Source organism: Sminthopsis crassicaudata, chromosome 3 (assembly GCF_048593235.1).
Source record: "Sminthopsis crassicaudata isolate SCR6 chromosome 3, ASM4859323v1, whole genome shotgun sequence".
Lineage (NCBI taxonomy): Eukaryota > Metazoa > Chordata > Mammalia > Dasyuromorphia > Dasyuridae > Sminthopsis > Sminthopsis crassicaudata.
This window is the reverse complement of record NC_133619.1, coordinates 508,194,863-508,218,618: the sequence shown is the minus strand read 5'-3', so window position 1 is coordinate 508,218,618 and position 23,756 is coordinate 508,194,863. Positions and strand designations below refer to the sequence as shown.

Sequence of the window (23,756 nt, the reverse complement as noted above, 5' to 3'; positions counted from 1 at the left end):
ATGTATGTATTATTTCAAGAATCTAATATTCCATTTGTTTGGCCAAACATATTAATTTCCCAATGTTCATCATGAGTCTTCTGACAAGTTAGCTACACTGAATTTTGGACAAGAGATATTAGTCAACGACAGCTGAATGAAAAGCCTTAAGGTGGCAAAGCTTGCCCAAGCTTGTACTTCACTCACATAGACTTCAAGAAACTAGGGCTTCCTTTATGCCCCAGCTTCTTAAACTGTGGTACATGATTCCATCTAGGGTCTTGTCACTGCATATGGGGGTCACAAAATTATGATTTATTAAATGTTTGATTTGTGTAATCTTCTCTTTTCTAAAGTATAATGTTCTCTGGGAGCAGATTTCTTGTGGAGTTTCTGGGAGCAGCCTTAGTTTCAGTTCAGTTCAATAATCCCAAATGTAGCCAGGAGTTAAAGTCCAGATCCTTTATTTTCTCCTTCAAAGTCTTGAATCTTTTCCTGGGCCTAGTTAGCTTTCTTAGAGGCCTTGCTCTCTCTCCATGGTTCCGAGAGCTCTCTCCGAATCTCCAGCCAGCACAAAGGTGGAAGTTGGAATGACTCTAACTCCGCCTCAGAGAGTGGGATTGTGGGTTTCTGTGGGCTTGTGTTTTAGGCCCTGAGAGCTTCTTGCTTATATTTCTCCCCAACTTGTGAATCTCCTCTACCTGTAAATCTCCTCTTTATATATGCTCTCTAAAGGTGTGAATCTTGTGGAATTCTTGTAAGTACATCACTGAACTAGAGAATTGTTAAGTACCATGCTAAATTAGATAATTATTGTCTCTATCCATTCCAGTGACTTAGCACCTTATAAGAATTCTAACAGATTTGCATACTCATTTCATATACCTATATACCTGGAGTCACCTAACAATTTCTCAGGTGAAAAGAGATAATGAGTGAAAAAATATAAGAAGCCCTGCTCTACGCTAGGGTGAAAAATTGCATAGACCTATGATAGATTAAAATGTAATAATGTGGGATATTAAGAATTTTTTATTTAAAAGAAAACAATGGAAAGTTCCCATCATAAAATTGTGATTATCTTTCATGTGTACACAAGTAGTGCTTATTTCTTAATGAGGATATTTTAAATTATGTGGACTCAAAAAGCATGGAATGGGAAAAGGAAAAAAGATAGTGAAACAACTCAAACTGTCCAATTATCCTGGAATGAAGAATTTTTCAGAGCTAATAGATCTATATATAATATTTCAGGGAGAAAATTAATAGAGAGAAATGAATTAGAGGAATGCCACCCCCGCAAGATTCACTCGTTGACAATGGAAAAATTATTATATGGCCTTATGAACAAAAGTTGGCAGGGAAATCAGAAAGAGATAAAACAGAAAAAGAAAAGTAGAGAATAGTACAATCAATGAATATTGTAACAAAAACCCCAAAACACCAAAGTGGAAATTCTAAAAATCAATGAAAAGCTTAATAAAATGAAAACAAAGAACCCCAATGAACTGATAAGTACAACTAAAAGGGTATGTTTTGAGTCTGAATGAAGGGAAAAAAAAAAAAAGGTAACACATGAGTTAGCCTGAGTAAAAAAGAGGAAAAAGAGCAAATTTCTAGTATCAAAAATTTAAAAAAGAAAAATCAAAATGTATGAAGAAATAAAAAAAATTCAAACCTTACACATATATGAAATACTCAGATTATCAGAATAGGAAATACATAATTTAAACAATCTAATATGAGAAGAGGAAACCAATCATTAAAAAAAAAAAAAACCCTCTCAAACAACAAAAATTAAAAAAAAAAACCTGAATAAAACTACAGAATCAGCTACATTTACAAGAGACTTCTATAAAACATTCAAAGAACAATTGATTGATTTAAATATTATATAAATTGTCTGCAAAAATATCTTTAAAAAGGGGTGAAGACCCTATAAAATTTCTATGACAAAATAGTCTTGATGCCAAAGCAGCAAAAGACAAAACAGTTAGAAAAATATAGACCAAGATTTCTCTCTCTCTTTTTTAAAGTTTCCACATTAGTTATGAAACAGAATCAGAAAAAAGGAGAAAACCAGAAAAAAAAGGAGAAAGAAAAAGAGAAAATAGTATGCTTCAATCTCCATTCAGACTCCACAATTGTTTTTCTGGATGTGGATAAAATTTTCCATCATAAGGCTTTTGGAATTGTCTGATCATTGTATTGCTAAATCTATCAAAATTGATCATCACACAATGTTGCTATTTCTATGTACAATGTTCTCCTGGTTCTGCTCACATCACTCAGTATTAGTTTATGCAAAGGACCAAAATTTCTAACAAAAAGTATCAGTGGCAACACATCTACAAGATTATACACTATGACCAGGAAGTATTTATACTAGAAATATAAAGTTGGTACAATATTAGAAAAGGCTCAAAATGACAGACTGTTAAATATTAATTTTTAAAAACCCAAATCAAATGATCGTATCAATAAGGTTAATGACAAAAAATACACCCTCCTCCATGTCTACTAAAAATACTAGAAAATCATAGGAACAAATGCATCTTCCCTTAAAACAGTAAATAATATCTAAAGCTCAGAACCAGCATTAGAAATATCTAATGAAGAAAAACCAGAACCTTTCTGATAAGCAAGGGTATTCATTATTACCATTATTATTTTACATAGTGCTAGAAATGTTAGCTATAGCAATAAAACAAGAAAGAAATTGAGGGAATAAGTAGAAGTGAAGAGGAAATAATATTATTGCTTTTATAGATGATATAATAGTATATGTAGATAACCCTAGAACATCAACTAATTAAAACAGTAACTTGAACAAAGCAGTAAGATACATAACAAAACTGCAAATCATTAATTTTTTAATATATTATGAAAAAATTCAGCAGGAGTAGAAAGAAAAATTCTATTTAAAATAACTACAAAATATATAAAATATTTATGAATCCACCTGCCAAAGGACACAAAAGATCCATAAGAATTTGTTGTTTCAATCATGTTTCACTCTTCATGATCCCATTTGGGTGTTCTTGGCAAAGAAATCTGTATAGTTTGCCATTTCCTTCTCCAGTTCATTTTATAAATGAGGAACTGGGGCAAACATGGTTAAGTGACTTGACCAGGGACAGCTAGTAAGTGTCAAGTAACTTGATATCTCTTCACTATGCCACCCGGTTGCCCTACAAAACACAATTTTACAGAAATAAAGACAAATCTAAATAAATGAAGATTTTAATTGTTCATGGTTGGACTGTGGCAATAAAATAATAATAATAAAAAGGCACTGCTCTCTAAATTAATTTAATTACTGGTATTGCCATACCAATTGAATTGCCAAAAGATTTCTTTAGAGACCTAGGAAAAGTAATAAGTTCGACTGGGAAACTAAAAGGATTCTCAAGACTGTTATTTTTATAGTAATGAAATAAAGTAGGAAGAACAGTAGGAAGTATTAGGTTTCAAACAACATTACAAACCAGGTCATAGGGGGTGCAATGGACAGAATACAGGATCTATAGTCTGGAATAGTCTGGAAGTCTGCAGGAAGATTACCTTCCTGAGTATACATCTGGCCTCAGATACTTACTAGTTGTGTGATACTAGACAAGTCACTTAAACCCTGGTTATCTCAGTTTCTTCAACTGTAAAATGGCACCTCTCTCCCACGGTTGTTGGATATCAGATGAGATAATAATTGGGAAGGCCTTATAATGTCTGGCACAAAATAAATATTACTTATCAAAACAAATGTTATAAATAAAAAAAAGAAAGTTAATCAATAAAAGAGATTAGGTACACAACATAGAGAAGCAAATGCATACAGTGACACAGTTTTATAAACCCAAAGATCTCTACTGTTAGAGTAAGAAATTAAATTAAGTAAATAAATAAAACCTGCGAGGAAGACTGGAAAGCCATCCAGCATAAATTAAATTTAGACTATATATTATACCATGTACCACAAACAAGCTCCAAATAGAAATATGTCCTATATATAAAAACTCACATCATAAACAAATCAGAGGATCAAGGGAAGAAATGCCTTTCATAACTAATGATAAGCAAATAGTTCATATCTAAATAAGGGATGGAGAACATCACAAAAAAATAAACTGGGCATCTTTGATTACATAAAATTGGAATATTTTTGCACAAAATTAATGCAGTTAAAATTAGAAGGAAAATAGCTAACTAGAAAAAAAAATCTTGATAATAAGTTTCATTTTTTAAAATTGGACTGATTTTTAAAAACATTCTAAAAGGTTCCCTGGTGCCCCAAACACTTAAGAGGGAAAAAATAGGCAAAATTGATACATCTCAGGGGTCTGAAAACATGTATCATCTTTATGGATCTTCCATTTCTACAAAAGGATGAAAAGGAATTTATCTCATTTCTCCTCTTTGGAACATGTAAAGTTCCTGTTGTCTCCAGAGACTGCCGATCGCTCTCTGGGAGGAGATCTGCTGTCTCAACTCAATCTCTCCGCCAGATTCTTCTTCCTGAAGAGAGTGGCCAACTCTGACCTAGAGTGCCTCGCTCTTTTACCCTCCCAGAGAATGGGCGTGGGATACCACAAGGGCTTGTGGGAAGATTAGTTCTACCAATGAACTTGCTCCTTTTAAATATTAAGCTCCTCCCCAGAAGTTCAAACTCCCCTCAAGGGCCGGAACTAGAGAATTGTTAAGTACCGACTTAGCACTTAGTAAGAACCTAATATCTCATTATCTCATTAGCACTAAGTAAGAACCTAACAGCATTTCTATCTTCCCCAAAGTCCTTAACACTGACTATTCTCTCACCTTTTGGTCATTTTTGTTAGTTTGCAAGGTATAAAGTAAAATCTGAAGTTGTTTTGAATAGTAATGCTCTTATTATTGTGATATGGAGCACTCTTTATTATGGACATTTATAGTCTGTAATTGTTTTGAAAATTGTTCTTATCCTTTGACCAATTATCTACTGGGGAATGAATGGCTTTAGCAAGTTTAATTTGACAAAAGTTTGATAGCTTACATATATAAGAAACTGATTCAACTATATCAAAGACAACAGATATTCCCTAAAAGCTGAATTGTCAAAAGTTATGAATTGTTTTAGCTGTTTTTCACCTTTTGTTTTCATAAAAGATCAATGACAGCCCTGATGTAGTGGCCATGGTGCAATGTGTTTCTATGTGGCTGATCAGTCCAATATAAGTTCAAAAGGCTCTATCACAGGTCAAGCACACCTTACAAGTGTGTTTGCACTTGGCTGATCACTCCAGTACAAGTTCAAAAGGCTCTATCATAAGTCCATTAAAATATTTGGGACAGAAATGCCTCTGGATTCATGCAGCTCATGTTTCCTTTTTGCTACTCTGATTCTGCTTCACTCATGGAGTATAGTGCCTTCTCTGATATGGGCACATCACACTGGATATAGCAGCGTCTTTTATGTCTCACAATGAATACTAAAGTTCTCCAGAGAAACCTTAAGTATTGTTTCTTGTGACCACTAAGTGAGAACTTGCCTTGTGCAAGTTCTCTATAAAATAGTCTTTTGGTAATTGTGCACTAGGCATTTGGGCTAGGTGGTTAATCCATCAAAATTGTGCTCTTGGCAGTAGAGTTTGAATGTTTGGCAGTCAGCTTGAAAGGATCTCAGTGTGAGACACCTTTTCTTGTCCTGTAATAATCAGAATTTTCCTAAGACAATTCAAGTCTTTCAGACACTCACTAGTGAAATCAACACCATAACTTGTTATGCCACAGTTCTCTTTTATTGTTCTGACTTAGTTTCCCTAATTGTTCTGCCTCAGTTTATAATGGTTCTGCTCAATCCTGCAAAACCTCCCCTCCCTCTTAATCAGAATATTTGATAAGGATAAAAGATCTTATGTTTTAGAATACCAGAATGCCTCTCCTCATCCCAAGCTCAGATACCATCTTATCAAGATGCTTCTCCCCATCTCTGGGGTGCCTCCCCCATCTCCAGTGGCTCACCCCACCCTGTCAGAGTCCTGTTTCCACTTTCAGCATCCTGACTCCGCCCCTGCCTCAGTCTACCCTCTGAGTCTGAGCCATGTGTATATTGTCATTGAGAACTCACGCTGTTTGCTGGATTTTTGGAGACCATGTCTCATTCAATCCTGGGACCAAACCATGGATTTATTTGGTCCCAGTAAATCTCTCCCTTTTAAATATTATTAAATACTCTCTAATATCTATCTTGCCTCAGTTTCTCCAGCAATACAGACTGTCTTACATACCTTGAGTATCATAAATAGTATAATATCTCTTATCTCTCACATTTCTTTTTGGAGCTTCCCAAATTCTCAGCTAGCTCTAGCAATACAGCAACCTCATCATTTATGTGAACGTCTCTGGAAAGCAAACTGCCAAGATGAGGGAACTTGTTTATAAAATTTAAGTTTCTCCATTTACTATAAACACAGGTTCCACATATGGAATGTACAGAGTTGGCTGGTGGAAGATCTCTGTTTTTTGGGGGGGTTTTGATGTTGACTGTAAGGTTAAAATTAACACAAGTGGAAAACAACAGATTCACACTGTGTTGTGTCACTGCCCCAGAGATTACACTGAATGCACAATTATCTGCAAATAAAACTACAATCTGAGAACAAAAGACCATGTGTACCAACTCTCCTGCCATTTTGGTCTTGACTTTGCCATTTCAATAGCTTACCATTAATGTGGGAGCAGACCCTGATATCTTTTTGTTTGTGTTGAAGGCACATGACTGCATTGTAGAAAACACTATGCTAAAAAAAAAAAGTTTTCAAAGGAATAATGGAAACTATCTGAAGCCATATAAAGAAATACTCCGAAGACTTGTAGAAAAATCCTTACCAAAATAACTCAAGTTCACACTAATCTATACCTATTAGCAAAGATAACAAAAAAGAAAGTGGCATCTGTTGGACAAGCTACTGGAAGATAGGTGCATTAATAATTGCTGATGAAGTTGTGAACTCATCAAGTCATGCTAGAAAGAAATTTGATATTATGCACAAAGTAACTAAAGTTTTATAATCTTTAACCCAATGATATTGAAGAGGGAACCCCAAACCTCTGAAAAATCCTTAAAGGAGAAAACCTTTAATTCTGCCTCAGGGAGGGGACTCCACCCCAAGCACAAACAGTTTCATCTTTGTTATCCGGGTGGGGACGGCTCAGTCCCAAAAACCACTAAATTCAATTCAAATTCTAACAATGACTGAAACCCAGCCAGGAGTCAACCTGGTACTCCACCCACGAGCCCCCTTCAGCTTGTAGCCAAAACCCCCTATTATAAAACAGCCAGACCCTCTTTGTAGAGGGTCTAAACATGCCAGCACAATGCCTGGCACCCCAAGGACTCTCTGCCGACTGGAATGTTTCCAGTGTCCTCCTCTCTTTATCCTCACCTATTTTCTTAACTAGACTTTAACCTTACTTCCAATCCCCATAATAAACCTCTTTTATCAAGCTAGATTTTCAGGTCTATAAATTCCTTTACAGAGAATCTCTGTGCCTCCACTAGACCTCATTTTCACTTGGATACCCCAAATCTAAACCTCATCAATATTACTAATAAGCCCATATTCCAGAGATCAAAAGAAGCATAAAAATATACACACATGCATATATCTTTTCTACCTATATATTTACTGAAACTTTTGGTTCTAACAAGGAAATAGAAATTATGAAGAGCTCAGATGTTAGGAAATATCTGAACAAATTGTGGTTTTTCAATATAATAGAATATTAGTATTCTATTAGAAGTGAAAAAATGGTTTCAGAGAAAACAAGAATTGTATAAATTGATGAATAGTGAACTAAGAAAGAGAAGAACTTATAATAAAGTTATACTATTAAAGAACAACAACTTTAAAAGACTTTAAAACTCAGATCAATGCAATGACCAGCCACAATTTAAGAAAATTTCCATTACTAAGCAGAAGAAAGATCTAGTCCTGAATCATCAACAGCCTACTGAATAATTCAAACTGGATCATCCTATGGGCATCTTAATTCAATGTGTTCAAAATAGAACTCATTGTTTCTTCTCTAAAAACTACCATTCTTCTCAAATAGCCTATTCTTGTTGAAATTCAAATTTTCAGTGTCATCCTGGACTTCTCAATCTCTCTACTTATTCAATCAGCAGACCAATCATCCCATTTCTTTGTGTAGGTTGTCCTGCCTTGTCTAGAATACTCTCCCTTTTTACTGTCACTTTTTAGAATCCCTTCAAAGGTCAGCTTAAATGCCACCTTCTATATGAAGCTTCTCTTGAACTCCTGGTTATCTGTGCTTAACCTCTAAGTTATCTTGTATTTATTTCATATTTACTTAAGAATGTACACACTGTCTCAGTTGGTTACACTGTAAACTCCTTTTTAATAGGGACTATTTCAGTTTGATCTATGTACATCTGATACCTAGTACAATGCATAGAATTTGGTAGGTAATTAATAAATCTTTAGAGATTGACTGAAGAACTCACACTTTAAGCACTAAAGGGAGTTATTAGATCAATTTGGATATATACACAACATTATAAGAAGGGCTAATAAGATCTACAGTGATACTTTTGAGTATACAATTCCAAGTTTCTATTTATGAATATTATTTCACAATGAATGAAAGCTGATGCTTCTCAATTTATAAAGAAATCTTTAAAGGCTCCTCTTAAAATCTATTTTTATATATTATTTCTCATGCCAAAATAAATATGTCTATGGAATGAAAGAAATTTGTTAAGGATTTAAATTAGAGGAGAAATTCTCTGTGTCACCAAAAATAATAAAACAGAATAAAAAAATATGTAGTTGCCTTGGAAATTTATGAGAATTTAATAAATAGTTTATATATACATGTGTGTGTGTGTATATATATATATATATTTACTATTTTCTTATCTATGAAGTAGAAAGTATTATTATTTCCCATTACAAATAAAGAAATTGCAGACAAGATTAGAAGGGAAGCAATAAATTGGGGGAACATTTTTACATTTAAGGGTTCTGATAAAGGCCTTATTTCTAAAATATATAAAGAATTGATGCAAATCTATAAGAATTCAAACCATTCTCCAACTGATAAATGGTCAGAGGATATTAAGAGATTATTTTCAGATGAAGAAATTAAAACCATTTCTAATCATGTGAAAAGGTGCTCTAAATCCCTATTGATCAGAGAAATCAAATTAAGGACAACTCTGAGATACCACTATATAACTCTCCGATTGGCTAAGATGACAGGAAAAGATAATGATGAATCTGGAGCAGATGTGGGAAAATTGGGACACTGATATATTGTTAGTGGAATTGTGAACAGATCCAACCATTCTGGAGAGCAATTTGGAACTATCCCCAAAAAGTTATCAAACTGTGCATACCCTTTGGATCCAACAGTGTTTCTACTAGCATTATATCCCAAACAGATCCTAAAGGAGGGAAAGGGACCTACATGTGCAAAAGTATTTGTGGCAGCCCTCTTTGTAATGGCAAGAAACTGAAAATTGAATGTATGCCCATCAGTTGGAGAATGGCTGAATAAGTTATGATATATGAATGTTATGGAACATTATTGTTCTATAAGAAATGATCAGCAGGATGATTTTAGAGAGTGAAATGAGCAGAACCATTGTACACAGCAACATCAATATTATAGGGCGATCAATTCTTATGAACATGGCTCTTTCTAACAATGAGACGATTGATGCCAGTTCCAATGATCTTGTGATAAAGAGAGCCATCTGCACCCACAGAGAGGTCTGTGGGAACTGAATGTAGATCACAATATAACATTCTCTCTCTTTTTATTGTTGTTTGCTTGCATTTTATTTTCTTATTCATTTTCTTTCCTTGTTGATCTGATTTTTCTTATGCAGCAAGAGAATTGTATAAATGTTTATATATACTGGATTTAACATATATTCTAACATGTATAACATATATTGGATTACTTGCCATCTAGGAGAGGAGGTGGGGGGAAGGAGGGGAAAATCTGAAACACAAGGCTATGCAAAGGTCAATGTTGAAAAATTATCCGTGCACATGTTTTGAAAATAAAGAACTTTCAAAATAATAGAAAAACAAAAAAAAATAAAGAAATTATGATCTTTAAATTAAATAAATAAAAGATAAATTTTTAAATTTTACAACACTATTAGTAATTCATTGAACTGGGAATTCAATCCCTCTGACTCCACATTCATTGAACTTTCAATCTTAGTTGCTTCTCAAGTTATTAATAGAATATTTAAAGATCATTGTATTCTTCATGACAAATCATGGCATAACACAAACTATGACCTGAAGTCAAAACAATTTTTTCTTGGTTTCCCCAGTTCTCTTGTCAAAAGCACTTTTTCAAATTATTTTTGACACTGACACATTCACATTTTGCCACAAAAGGAACACTTCAAGAATGATATTTTATGTCAATATAAATTCAACACATATTTATCAAGATGTCTATATGAGAGATGACAGGAACAAATAATAATGAATGTTGGAGGGGATATGGGAAAACAGGGACACTGATTTATTGTTGGTGGAGTTGTGAAAGAATCTGGCCATTCTGGAGAGCAATTTGGAACTATGCACAAAAAGTTATCAAACTGTGCATACCCTTTTATCCAGCAGTGCTACTACTGGGCTTATATCCCAAAGGGGATATAAAGAAGGGAAAGGGACCTGTATGTGCAAAAATGTTTGTGGCAGCTCTTTTTGTTGTAGCTAGAAACTGGAAGATGAATGGATGTCCATCAATTGGAGAATGGTTGGGTAAATTATGGTATATGAAGGTTATAGAATACTATTGTTCTGTAAGAAATGACCAACAGGAGGAATACAGAGAGGCTTGGAGAGACATCAACTGATGCTGAGTGAAATGAGCAGAACCAGAAGATCACTGTACACTTCAATGCTGTATGAAGATGTATTCTGATGGAAGTGAATATCTTCAACATAAAGAAGATCCAACTCACTTCCAGTTGATCAATGATGGACAGAAACAACTACACCCAGAGAAGGAACACTGGGAAGTGAATGTAAATTGTTAGCACTACTGTCTTTCTACCCAGGTTACTTATACCTTCGGAATCTAATACTTAGTGTGCAACAAGAAAATGGTATTTACACACATGTATTGTATCTAGGTTATATTGTAACACATGTAAAATGTATGGGATTGCCTGTCATCAGGGGGAGGGAATGGAGAGAGGAGGGGGATAATTTGGAAAAATGAATACAAGGGATAATGTTATAAAAAAAATTACTCATGCATATATACTGTGGGAAAAAATTCTAAATAAAAAAAAAAGATGTCTATATGAGAGGAAGTGGAGAAGGACAAGGTCTTAAGGAAATAAAAATATATATAACAATCTCTATCTTCAACTTTTATTATGGTCCTGCTTTGTAAAGAATATATGTGCAAGGTAATGGAGGAAACAAATTTTAAACAAGATGTGGCCCTTGCCTTCAAGAAATTTACAATTCTTAGGGAGATAACAAAATGACACTAAGTGAAAATAATTAAAAAAACTGAAAATGCAACAAAATCAGTATTCTGCAAAAGTCTGTGAAGTCTGAAATGGAAGATCTGAAAATTGTTACTGAATGAGGGAAGAAGAATAAGCAATATGAAAATATGAATTGTCTTTAAAGAACAGACTGGAATTCAAAGAGGAAATCACAAAACAGAGCATTTTAGATGTGTGGGCATTTCAGGTATCAGGAACAATATAAAGAAAGTGCAGAGAGAAATGGGTAACCAAAGTATAAGTGCTGGAGGAGTCAAAGATTAATGCAAGGCCTTAAATATTGAAACACTGACAGAGAAAGTAAAGTAAGAAAACAGACAAGTTTTAAAGGTATAACATAATAAATTTTAGACATACTGGGGCTGGAAGGGTGGTGAGACATCCATATGAAAGAAAAGTTACTTAGGTAGTTAAGTGCTAGCCATTCTATTTGGTGCTTTATTAAGTTCAAAATAAAAATTAAATTTTTTTTAAAAAGTAGCGATTAAGAGTATACCTCTGGAGCCTGTGTTACAAAAGGATGAAAGATTTAGAGCTGGAAGGAACATAAATATCAAGTCCAATACTCTTTAGAAGGATTTCTAATCCTTTTAGAAAAGGAACCTGAAAGGCTAAGATACTGGCCCCATGCTCATATAACTAGTACCTATTAAATGCAGCATCTGGACTCAGGTCATCCTGACTTCAAGTTTTGCTCTCCATCCACGACCAAGCTTTCTTTCTCTCAAATCTGTGGCTAGTCAGGAAGTACAGCTATGTGAAAATAGCATCTTGTATTTTAGGTTTTCAGTATTTTGGGGTTTAGCAATTTAGTCAACAGAATGATTTGTTCCTTGAGCTATGAAAACAGAATTTAAAATCTTTGATGGAATTATAGTGGTATTATTGCTTCCCCAAAAACCAGAATTTTTTTTCCTGGCCTCGTGGCTACAGATTCTTCTGATTATCTTGCTAATTTTATCTTTGTCTAAAAAGTTGTCTTGTTTATAATGGAAAAAATTCTTCCCATAAAATAAGCTCCCTTGAATTAATGGAGTGTTTTGTTTTTGCCTTTACTTGCACCGGGACCTTGTACATGGTAGGTACTTAATAAACATCTGTTGAACTGAATTGAACCAAGATTAAAGATTCTTGACTTAATACTAGAAAACTAAAAATTTACTCTAAAATAACTCTTCTAGTTATTGCATTTAATCTGAAAAAAGCAACAATAATTAGAAGCAGAAAAAAAAAGTTCAAATTCTCATAAAAAATTTTTTTTGGCTTTACTTTTTCCCCCCCTCAATATATTTTATTTTTTCAAATACATGTAAAGATAGTTTTCAGCATTCACTTTTGTAAGATTTTGTATTCCAACTTTTTTTCTTCCTCCCTCTCTTACCTCTCTCTTCCCCAAGACAGCAAGCAATCTGGCATAGATTATACATGTACTATCTTTTTAAACAGGTTTGTCAGGTTGTGCAAGAAAAATCAAACCATAAGAGGAAAAAAACTACAAGAAAGAAAAATAGCAAGCAAACAAACAAAAAAAGAAATTACTATACTTTGATCCACATTCAGTCTCCACAGGACTCTCTCTGGATGCAGATACCATTTTCCATTCCAAGTATATTGGAATTGTCTTGGATCACCAAATTGCTGAGAAGAGCTAAGTCTATCACAATTGATTATCATATAATCTTGCTGTTACTATGTACATTTGCTTTATCAGTTCACATAAAACTTACCAAGCTTTTCTGAAATCAGCCTGTTCATCATTTCTTATAGAATAACAATATTCCATCACATTCATATAACATAACTTAATCATCCATTCCCCAACTGGTGCTCATCTACTCAATTCCAATTCCTTGCTTGGTTTTACTTTCATTACAATTATTATTTGACTCAGCTTTGATCATCCAATTGAGTCTGTAACAACTGCACTATCCTGGCTTTATGTAACAATTTTGTAGTTCGTTTCTTGATTATAATAACAAATAGCTATTATCAATTATACCTCAAGATGGTAGATTTTTTTGCTTAGACTTTTTTGTTTTGGGTTTTTATTATGGAAGTAAACCTAAGTATTTTAATTTCACAGCACACCACTATCTATTACTGTTTCAGTAAACTGATTAGTAATTAGTACTTCCTAGCCACTTGAAAAATATGCATGCTGAATAAATTTACTAAGTACTTTAATGGTCCAAAATACATTGTTTCTTTTTACTAAAGTAACTTAAAACCCAGGAGAATATGACTTCTTACCTTAAGAAAGGAAACTAAAAATTGCTTGTTTCATTTGTTTGGTAGGGTTTCTCTTTAGGAAAATGACTTAAAAGTCCTATTAATCTACTGTTTTAAGAGGGCAGAAAAAGTACTCAAGGAATGCTTCTGGTCATAGACACATATGTGTGTGTGTATAGAGATGTTTATGTATACATAGTCTTTTGTTTACTTACACAAGAACTAATTTTATACCCACCCCCAAGAAGCAGCATAATGTGACTGAGAAAAAAACAGACTTAGACCATAAAATATAGATCAAATCCTGCTTCTTCCATTTACTGCCTATTTTAATTAGGCAAGTCACCTCCATTTTCTCTTCTTGAAAATCAGGTAATCTCTAAGATCTGTTCAATTCTAAGCTATATGACCCTATTATCATCGGAGAACTGAGAGGGTGATGGTACTCCTCCAGACATTTCACTATCCCCACCACAATATTGGAAAGTCATACCTATATCTGTCTAGTACAATCTTTTCTTTGTTCTTTGTTCTGCTCTAAAAGCAAGTTCAGGGCACAGGAATGCTATTTATTTTACAGCTCATCACATGTGCCCAGGGGCTTCAAAAATGTTAACTTATAAAACCTTATAAAATAACTTGTAAAACCTTATAAGAAATAATTTTGACTTCATAATCACATCACTATCCAAAAATATTTACTGAAGATCTATTATGGTGGCCTTCTACTAGAGATGGAGTGTGTGTGTGTGTGTGTGTGTGTGTGTGTGTGTGTGTGTGTGTGTGTGTGTGTGTGTGTGTATGCTGGTACTTGAAATAGAAAAACTCAAATACAAAACTTATTAAAACACAAGTGAGAACTTCTGTAGAAATGAGATGAGATATTATCACTGTCAGACTCGGCAAATGTACTACTTAACTTTATTGAAATATTTTCTTTTTCTTTCTTTTAAATTTATATATATATATATATATGCCTAAACAAAAGGATGTGAGTTAGCAAACATCAAAGCTCTTCCCAGGGGAATAATCAGTCTGATTATCTTAGAAACTCTTGAGAGTTTATAGCATTTACAGCAAGCTGACACGAATGAACCCTGATGCCCAGAGCTGTACTGTGCTCTCTACCCAGAGATAGAAATGAATTTGGGGCCTACGAATACTTTGTGCACTGTGCACACTAGTGCAGGGATATGGGACTGGCAGGATCCCAGGCAATACAGACTGAAGACCAAATTGGGAACCATGATTTCGTTTAAATGTACAGAAGCAATTAAGAACTCAGTTCTGACAAAAAGTCCCATTCAGGATGTAAAGCTGTAAATAAGGGGGGGGGGGGGAACCACAACAGAATAAGACACTGATAATAAAGAAACATTAAGCCTCCAGGCCCATTCTGGACACAAGCCTAGAAAAAGAGAACTACCTCAGACAAAGGCATGGACTGACCTCAAAGTCTATTAAAAGCCCTAGAAGAGATGAATGAAATAAAAAAGGATATTATAAATGAAGTGAAACTCTAGTAGAACTGAGAGAAGAATAAATAGTTTGGGGTTTAAGACAGACAAAATCTTATCCAAAATAACCATCTTCCTGATAATGAGAATGGATCAAACAGCCATCACCGAGTCTATGAGACAACAAGAAATACAAGAACAAAATCAAGTCTTGAAAATGTATAGTATATTTCTAATGAAAAACAAATGATGGCAGAGTCAAGATGCTAAAATGACAGAGTGAGAGGAACTCATTTTTTCTGGCTCATCCAGTATACCCTTTCACAACAATCTAGAAAATGTACCAGACCAAATTCTGATTAGGAAAGCCAAGAAAAGTTACAGGGGGTAATGCCATTCCAGGGAACTTAAGGGAAGCATATAGATCTACAGAAGATGGGGATAGGGAACTGGCCAGGAGTCTGATTGAGCAGCAGTGAAGGAAAGGTACATTTCAACCAAGGGATGGAAAAAGGACCAAAACAGAACGCCTTGGAAGACAAGGAGAACCTTGAGCATCCCAGAACTGGCACTGGGTATAGAAACAGGTGCCATCTAGCAGTTCCCTCACTTATTTCCCAGTTCTACATCAGGGATCCAGGACAGAGAGGAGTGGTTCTGAGAGAACCAATGAAATGGGAGCCAACATTCAATTGCTCTGAATTTATAGAATGGCATAGCAGGATAACAATGACTAAGTCCAGAAGCAGTTTACAGAAACTCAATCATAGATAAGCTAAGACACCTGAACTTTGGTTAGGAACTTGCAAAATTCAGAATGGAGGGCAGTGAAGAGACTTTTCCTGCATCACGCTCATTTGGGAACACTAAAAACTTACAAATTTCCAGAATGAGCTGTGAAAGCAGCCAAAAAAGGTAAATGGACAAAAACTGAGGCCCAGAATTATGCAAAACCTAGCACTAACATCAAATCCAAAGTCAAAATGTGGGCTGGAAGAATGAACAAATCAGAAAACAATCTGCCCCAAAAGAGATGCTATGGTGACAGGGGAGGTCAAGAAATAAACAAAGATCTTAATGAATAAGGATGTTAAGCATGAGAATTCCACAGTAACAGAAAACTCAGGGAAAAGGAGGGTTAGGGAAAAAGATAATGAGTCTGGTTTTGAACGTGGTGAATTTAAAATGTCTATGGTATATCCAATCTGACATGTCTAATAGGCAATTACTCCAAAATCTGTCATTTTGCTCTCTTGTCATCTTTGAAAATCTGACAGGTGTGAGGTGCAACTTCAGTTACTTTAATTTGCATTTCTATAATTATTAGTAATTTGGAGTGTTTTTATATGGTGGTTGACATCTTGGATTTCTTCCTTTGAAAAATACCCTTTCATTAAAAAGACTAAACAAAAAAAAAATTTACTAGAGGAACAGTGGTAAAGAATAATAATGTAATTAATGGTTAAACAAATTATGACAACTATAATGAAATACTATTATGCCATTTGAGATCACAAAAGAAATGGCTTCAAAGTTTTCAATTCATTCTGTGCTGTTTCTGCTACCCTGCCTGGCTTAAACTCTTCAGATCAAGAGGCTCCTCTTAGGAACTTCTAAACTCTTCTAAACACTTCTAAACTCACCACACGCTGCTAACTCATGTCCTAACCAGACACTACTTTCTTCAAACTCCTCTCCCCGACCAGAAGGCTGAAGTACCAAATGTTATTGCCTTTTTTTAATAGAGGCAGAAACTGGTCCCTTGAGCTCTCTTCACTCTCTATCTGTTGCTATTTGCCATTGTTCAATTCTACTCTCTGTGACCCCATTTGGGGTTTCCTTGGCAAAGATCTTGGAGTGGTTGGCCATTTCCTTTTCCAAAAGCTCATTTTACCAATGAGGAACTGAGGCAAATAGTGTTAAAGTGACTTGCCCCAGGTCACAATGCTATTAAGAGTCACACAGATTTAAAGTCAGGAAGATGAGTCTTCCTTGACTTCAGACCCGGTACTTGCCCACTGTGCCATCTAACTGCCCCTATTTGTTGCTCTGCCTGGTTTCAACTCCACAGAACAAGATGCTCCTGGCTGGGTATCCCCTTAATTCCCCTACACCTTTCTTGCCTTCTTTTCTGTAGTGTTTCCCTCTTTAGATTGTAAGCTCTTTGAGGACAAGGGCTGTCTTCCTTAGCACAGTCCTAGGCACATAGTAGACACTTAGTAAAAATTTACTGAATTGGACTGGATTTTGGAGAAACCTGGGAATACTTGTATGAAGTAAGCAGAATTAGGAGAACAGTTCATTCAATAACAACAATACTGTAAAGAAAAACAACTTTGAAAGACTTAAGAATTCTAAACAGGGCAATGATCACATGATTCCAGAGGACTGATGGAAACTTCTACCCATCTACTGAGAACTTCAAACTCAATATGTAGAATGAGTCTACATTTCTGGACATGGCCAATATGGGAAATTATTTTGTTTGATTATGCATAATTGTTTCCCAATAAGATGAGGGGAGAAGTAAAAACAAGTGTTTGTTTCTAAGGGAAAAAAATTAATTGAAAAACAAAAGAAGGAGTTGTACCAGATTTTAAACTATAATACAAAAGTAGCAATCATCAAAATTACTTGGGTGCTGAAAAAGGTTTAACCTAACTTCCGATTAAAAATAGAAAAGATGATTAGTAGAAAAACTCAGATAAAAAATACACAGGACCAAACAGTAATATAATGTTTGATAAATTCAAAGACCCCAACTCCTTAAGTAAGGGCTCACTATCTTGGCAAAAACAGAAAGGACAGTGAAAAGCATTCTGAGAAACTAAGCAGAGAGCAACAATTCAACACTATAACAAGATAAGTTCCAAACAAATATATGATGTAGATTATAAAAATCCACAAAAAACCAAAAACTCCTTAAAATTTTTTTCAACTTTTTTGTTGGGAGAAAAAAAAATTAATGGACTTAGCCAAGGGGCAGAAAAGATTACAGAAGATAAAATGGACAACTGTAATTATATAAAACTGAAAAGGTTTTGCACCAAAAAAAAAAAAAAAAAAAAAATTGAAGTTAAAATTAGAAAGGAAACAGTTATCTGGGAAAAAAATCCTTGTAGCAATTTTCTCTGATAAATGCCTGATATCTAAGACATAATTGCATAAGAAAACTGTCATTCTCAAATAAATACTTAAAGGTTATGACTGGCTATTTATCAAAGGGAGAAAAAAAATTATCAACAGTCACATAAAAAAATTTCTCAAAGCCACCAATAATTCACCAAAATCAATACAATTTCTCCCAATAACCAATAATTCAACAATAAATTAAAATAATTCTTAGGTTCTATCTCATCTCCTAAGGTTGGAAAGATGGCAAAAAAGGAAAATGAAAATATTTTTAGGGGTTTTCAGAAAGGCAGGCATTGTAATGTACTGTTAATGGAGCCATGAATTGGTTTCTGGAAATCAATTTGGAACTGTCCCCCACCTAAATCACTAACATGCTCAGATTCTCAGCACAGGAACACCACTATTTGGCCATTATACCCAAGAGATCAAAGAAGGAAAAGTTTTCCCACCCCCGACACCGGATCTCCATTCAAAAATGTTTATAGCAACTCTATTTGTTGTAGCAAGGAACTACAAATTAAATCAATCATCAGTTGGAGAATGACTGAACATTTAAATATACTTCACTATCTTTGTACTTAAACCTGAGTCCGTTCTTTCCAAGGCCACTGTGCATGTAAGAAAAAAATATGCCCCCTGGTTTGGGAGATGTTTCTTTTGCCATTCCTCTCCTTTTTTGAAGGCAAGAAGGGTTAAGTGACTTGTCCAGGGTAACCTAGTTCGAATTCACATTTGAGTCAGGTCCCCCTGACTCTAGGGTCAATGCTCTGTTTACTGTACCACCTAGCTGCCCTAATTCCTGTCTTTTTTTATACCTACTTGGCAAATATCCCCTTGTTAAAGCCAGCTGAAGTCATCAGCTGGTTGACTGAAATTGGTAGAATACACTTAGATGTAAACAAGGTACCTGCCAACTACATCACAGACAGCTTAGCTGAGACAGTGAGTAGAGTGTCAGGCCTGGAGTCAGAATACCTGAGTTCAAATCTGACTTCGAACAAATGAGTTGTGTGACCGTGGGCAAGTCGCTGAATCCCGCTTGCCTCAGTTTCTTCATCAGTAAAATGAGCTGGAGAAGAAGATGGCGAACCACTTCAGTATCGTTACAGAGAAAACCTCAAAATGGGTCACTAAGAGTTGGTCATGAGACAAATGAACAACTCATCAACATGAACATGAACTAACTCGTGGAACCTTTTGGGTATAGCTGTTCCCAAAAGGAGAACAAAACAGTCACCTTCCAGGTATACAAACTGATAGGAGGAGTGGGAGATGGGAAAGTGAGTCCAAAGATGGTGGTTGTTATTCAGTTTTCAGTCCTGTCTGACTCTTTATAACCTCATTGGGAGTTTTCTTGGCAGAGATACTGCAGTAGTTGACCATTTCCTTCTGCAGCTCATCACACAGATGAGGAAACTGAGAGGCAAACATGGTGAAGTGACCTGCCCAGGGCCACACAGCTAGGAACTGTCTGAGACTGATTTGAGTCTTCCTGACTTCAAGTTCAGCATTCTATCCACTGTGCCATTAAAGAAAATTTTCAAAAAGGAACATCATCTTATGAGCTACTCTCAGCTCATGATTTTTTCTACCTCTGACATTCTTGTATCACTACTTGCCTGATATTCTTTATTCTACATATGCCTTTATATATTATCAAAACTGAATTAGCTCACTTCTATTAAAGCTATTTCAAGAAGTACAGAAGAAAGTTGTTTGTTTTTAATTAGCTTTATTGTTAAATGTTATAACAAAAGAGGGAGAAATGAGTGGGGGAGATTTTAAACGTCTGTTATTTCAAGTTTCTGACCATTTCTGTAGGAATTCTTCACCTCAAAAGTGGATAGGAATAGTCTTTTTGAAGGAGACAATTTTCTCCTCCCAAACCACCCACCTCATTATCTTATGCTCATGCCTACTTTCTTTTTAAAAATAAGGTTTACTGAAATATACTAGTAATTTCTTGACATTTTCCACTGTCCAGAATGACTCTCCCTCATAAATAAAATAACTATTATTATTCTTATTATAATAATACCTGACATATATACAGTATTTTATAATTTGCAAGCCTACAACCCTATGCAATAGGGACTTCGTTGATCTCCATTTTATACAGTGAAGAAATGGAGACTGTCAGTGATAACTCACTTGCTTAAGGTCACACAGCTAGCTAGCAATTTTCTGAGAAAAAAAAATTCAAATTCGGGTCTTCCTGATTCCAAAACCTGTGCTCTATTTACTGTGCCACCTAAGCAAAAACAACCATTACCAAGTGACCAGAACTGACAACCTCTCTATTATTTTTTAAGGTTCCTTTAACTTCCTAGTCACGCAGGCCCACAGGTGACTCTTCTCTCTCTCACTCCTGAGGCAGGAAGAAAGATGAAATGACTGAGGAAACAAAGGTCTGAGCTTCCAATCATACTGCTTTATTAAGTAATGCATGGAAACTGTGCAATAAACCAGGACCCCAAGTACAGAGGTAGACATACTGACTGACAAACATTTATGCAACATTCTGGGTAATTCCCTACCTCCCTACCAACAAAAGGTATTTTTTATTTTCTATTTTCCAAGACTAGTCTTGGTTTTCCAATTACTCAGTGTTCAGTTTACTTTTTGGTGAATGTTTTCTGTTATACTGTATATATTATTACTCCTGATTCTATTCAGGTCACTAAATCAGTTCGTACAAATCCGTTGTTTCCATGAATTCTTCATACTCAATATGTAATTGCATAATGATATTCCATCACATTTACATAGTTTGTCCATTTCCAGATTATTCTACAATCACTATTTCTATAGTTCTTTGATATCACATATTCTGCTACTCTGAGTATTTTCAATATATGTTGGACATTTGCTTTTTGTTTGTTTTTTGCTGAGACAATTAGGGTTAAGTGACTTGCCCAGGGTCACACAGCCAGGAAGTGTTAAGTGTCTGAGACCAGATTTGAACTTGGGTCCTCCAGACTTTAGGGCTCGTGCTCTATGCACTGCGCCCCCTAGCTGCCCCTGGACATTTGCTTTTGTTTTAGACTTCCTTGGGCTATATGCCTAGCAGAAGGATCAACGTGTAAAAGGATTTCAAGTTTTGTCACTTTTCTTAGACAGTTTCAACTGTTATCCCAAATGGTTAGACCAATTCATAACCCCATTAATGTATCTATCTTTTCACAGGGCCACCAACACTTGCTATTTCCACTTTTTGTTATTTATACAATTTGCTGACTGAGATAAACCTCAGAGTTGGTTTAATTTGCATTTTTATTATTAAAGATTTGGAATGTTTTCTTTTTTTTTTTAATAATTATATTTTTTGACAGTATATATGCATGAGTAATTTTTTTAAATAACATTATCCCTTGTAATCATTTTTCCAAATTATCCCCTCCCTCACTCTACTCCCTCCCCTAGATGACAGGCAATCCCATACATTTTACATGTGATACAGTATAACCTAGATACAATATATGTGTGTAAATACCATTTTCTTGTTGCACATTAATTATTAGATTCCGAAGGTATAAGTAACCTGGGTAGAAAGACAGTAGTGCTAACAATTTACATTCACTTCCCAGTGTTCCTTCTCTGGGTGTAGTTATTTCTGTCCATCATTGATCAACTGGAAGTGAGTTGGATCTTCTTTATGTTGAAGATTTCCACTTCCATCAGAATACATCCTCATACAGCATTGAAGTGTACAGCGATCTTCTGATCCTGCTCATTTCACTCAGCATCAGTTGATGTAAGTCTCTCCAAACCTCTCTGTATTCCTCCTGCTGGTTATTTCTTACAGAGCAATAATATTCCATAACCTTTATATACCATAATTTACCCAACCATTCTCCAATTGATGGACAAGATTTGGAATGTTTTCAAATGTTATTGATTGAAATTCTTTTGAAATCTATTTGTTCATATTCTTAAGACCTATATATTGAAGAATGTCATATATCTCATTCTTCATAAAACTTGAATATTAGTTTTACTAGTTATTTGATGCAGATTTTTCCCCATTCAATTATTTCTTTTTTAACTATCTGCATTTTATTTGTACAAATCCTCTTTAATATTATGTAATCAAAATTGTTTATTTTGTCTTTTATGATTACATATAGCTCTCTATTCTTTATGTGGTAAAGAATTCTTTCCCTAACCCACATGTGCAAAAATGTTTGTGACAGCCCTTTTTGTAGTGGCAAGAAACTGGAAACTGAATGGATACCTATGAGTTGGAGAATGGCTGAATAAATTATGGTATATGAATGATATGGAATATTATTATTCTATGAGAAATGACCAACAAGATGATTTTAGAGAGGCTGAGGGAGACTTACATGAACTGATGCTGAGTGAAATGAGCAGAACCAGGAGATCATTGTATACAGAAACAATAAGATTATACAAAGATCAATTCTGATGGACATGACTCTCTTCAACAATGAGATGATTCAGTATAGTTCCAATGATCTTGTGGTGAGGAAGTCATCTACACAGAGAGAGAGGACTGTGGAAACTGAGTATGGATCACAATATAGCATTTTCACTCTTTGTGCTATTGTTTGCTTACATTTTATTTTCTTTCATTTTTTTTCCTGTTTGATTTGATTTTTCTTGTGCAAGATAATTGTATAAATATATGTGCATATATTGGATTTAACATATATTTCTACCATGTTTAACATATATTGGACTACTTGCCATGTGGAGAGGGCATGGGGGTGGGGAATGGAACACAAGATTTTGCAAGGGTCAATGTTGAAAATGTATCCATGCATATGTTTTATAAATAAAAAGCTTAAAAAAAATTATTTCCCTAAATTAATGAGAAAAAATATGAAGGAAGACAGCTTAGCAGTACCAGATTTCAAACTGTTATCACAAAGCAATTATTATGAAAATAATCTAGTACTAAGAAATGGATCTGTGGAATAAATTGGGTACACAATATACAATAGTAAATGACCACAGAAATAATCTAGTGTTTGATCAATCCAAAGATCCAAGCTTTTGCAGCAAGAACTCACTATGTGACAAAAACTTCTGAGAAAAATGGTAATTAGTTTGGTAGAAACTAAATATAGACCAATATCTCATACTATATACCAAAATATGGACAAAATGGGTTTATGATTTAGACATAAGAGATGATTAGGGAGAATAGAAAATTACTCTTGTCTTTGAGTAAGGGAAGAATTTACCAAACAAGAGATAAGGATGATCATGGAAAATAAAATGGATAATTCTGATTATATCAAATTTTAAAAGATTTTTCCACAAACAAAACTAAAACAGCCAAAATTAGAAGGAAAGGAGGAAACTGGACAAAGAAAATTACATCAAGTTTCTCTAATAAAGGCTTCGTTCACTAATGTACTGTTGATGGAATTGTGAACTGA

The 23,756-nt window shown here is 34.7% G+C and overlaps 1 protein-coding gene across 1 annotated transcript in view; it reads right to left on the bottom strand.

Moving 5' to 3' along the window:
• NARS2 (asparaginyl-tRNA synthetase 2, mitochondrial) overlaps positions 1 to 23,756 on the bottom strand; it is a 171,923-nt gene that overhangs the window by 115,918 nt on the left and 32,249 nt on the right. The window lies entirely within an intron of this gene.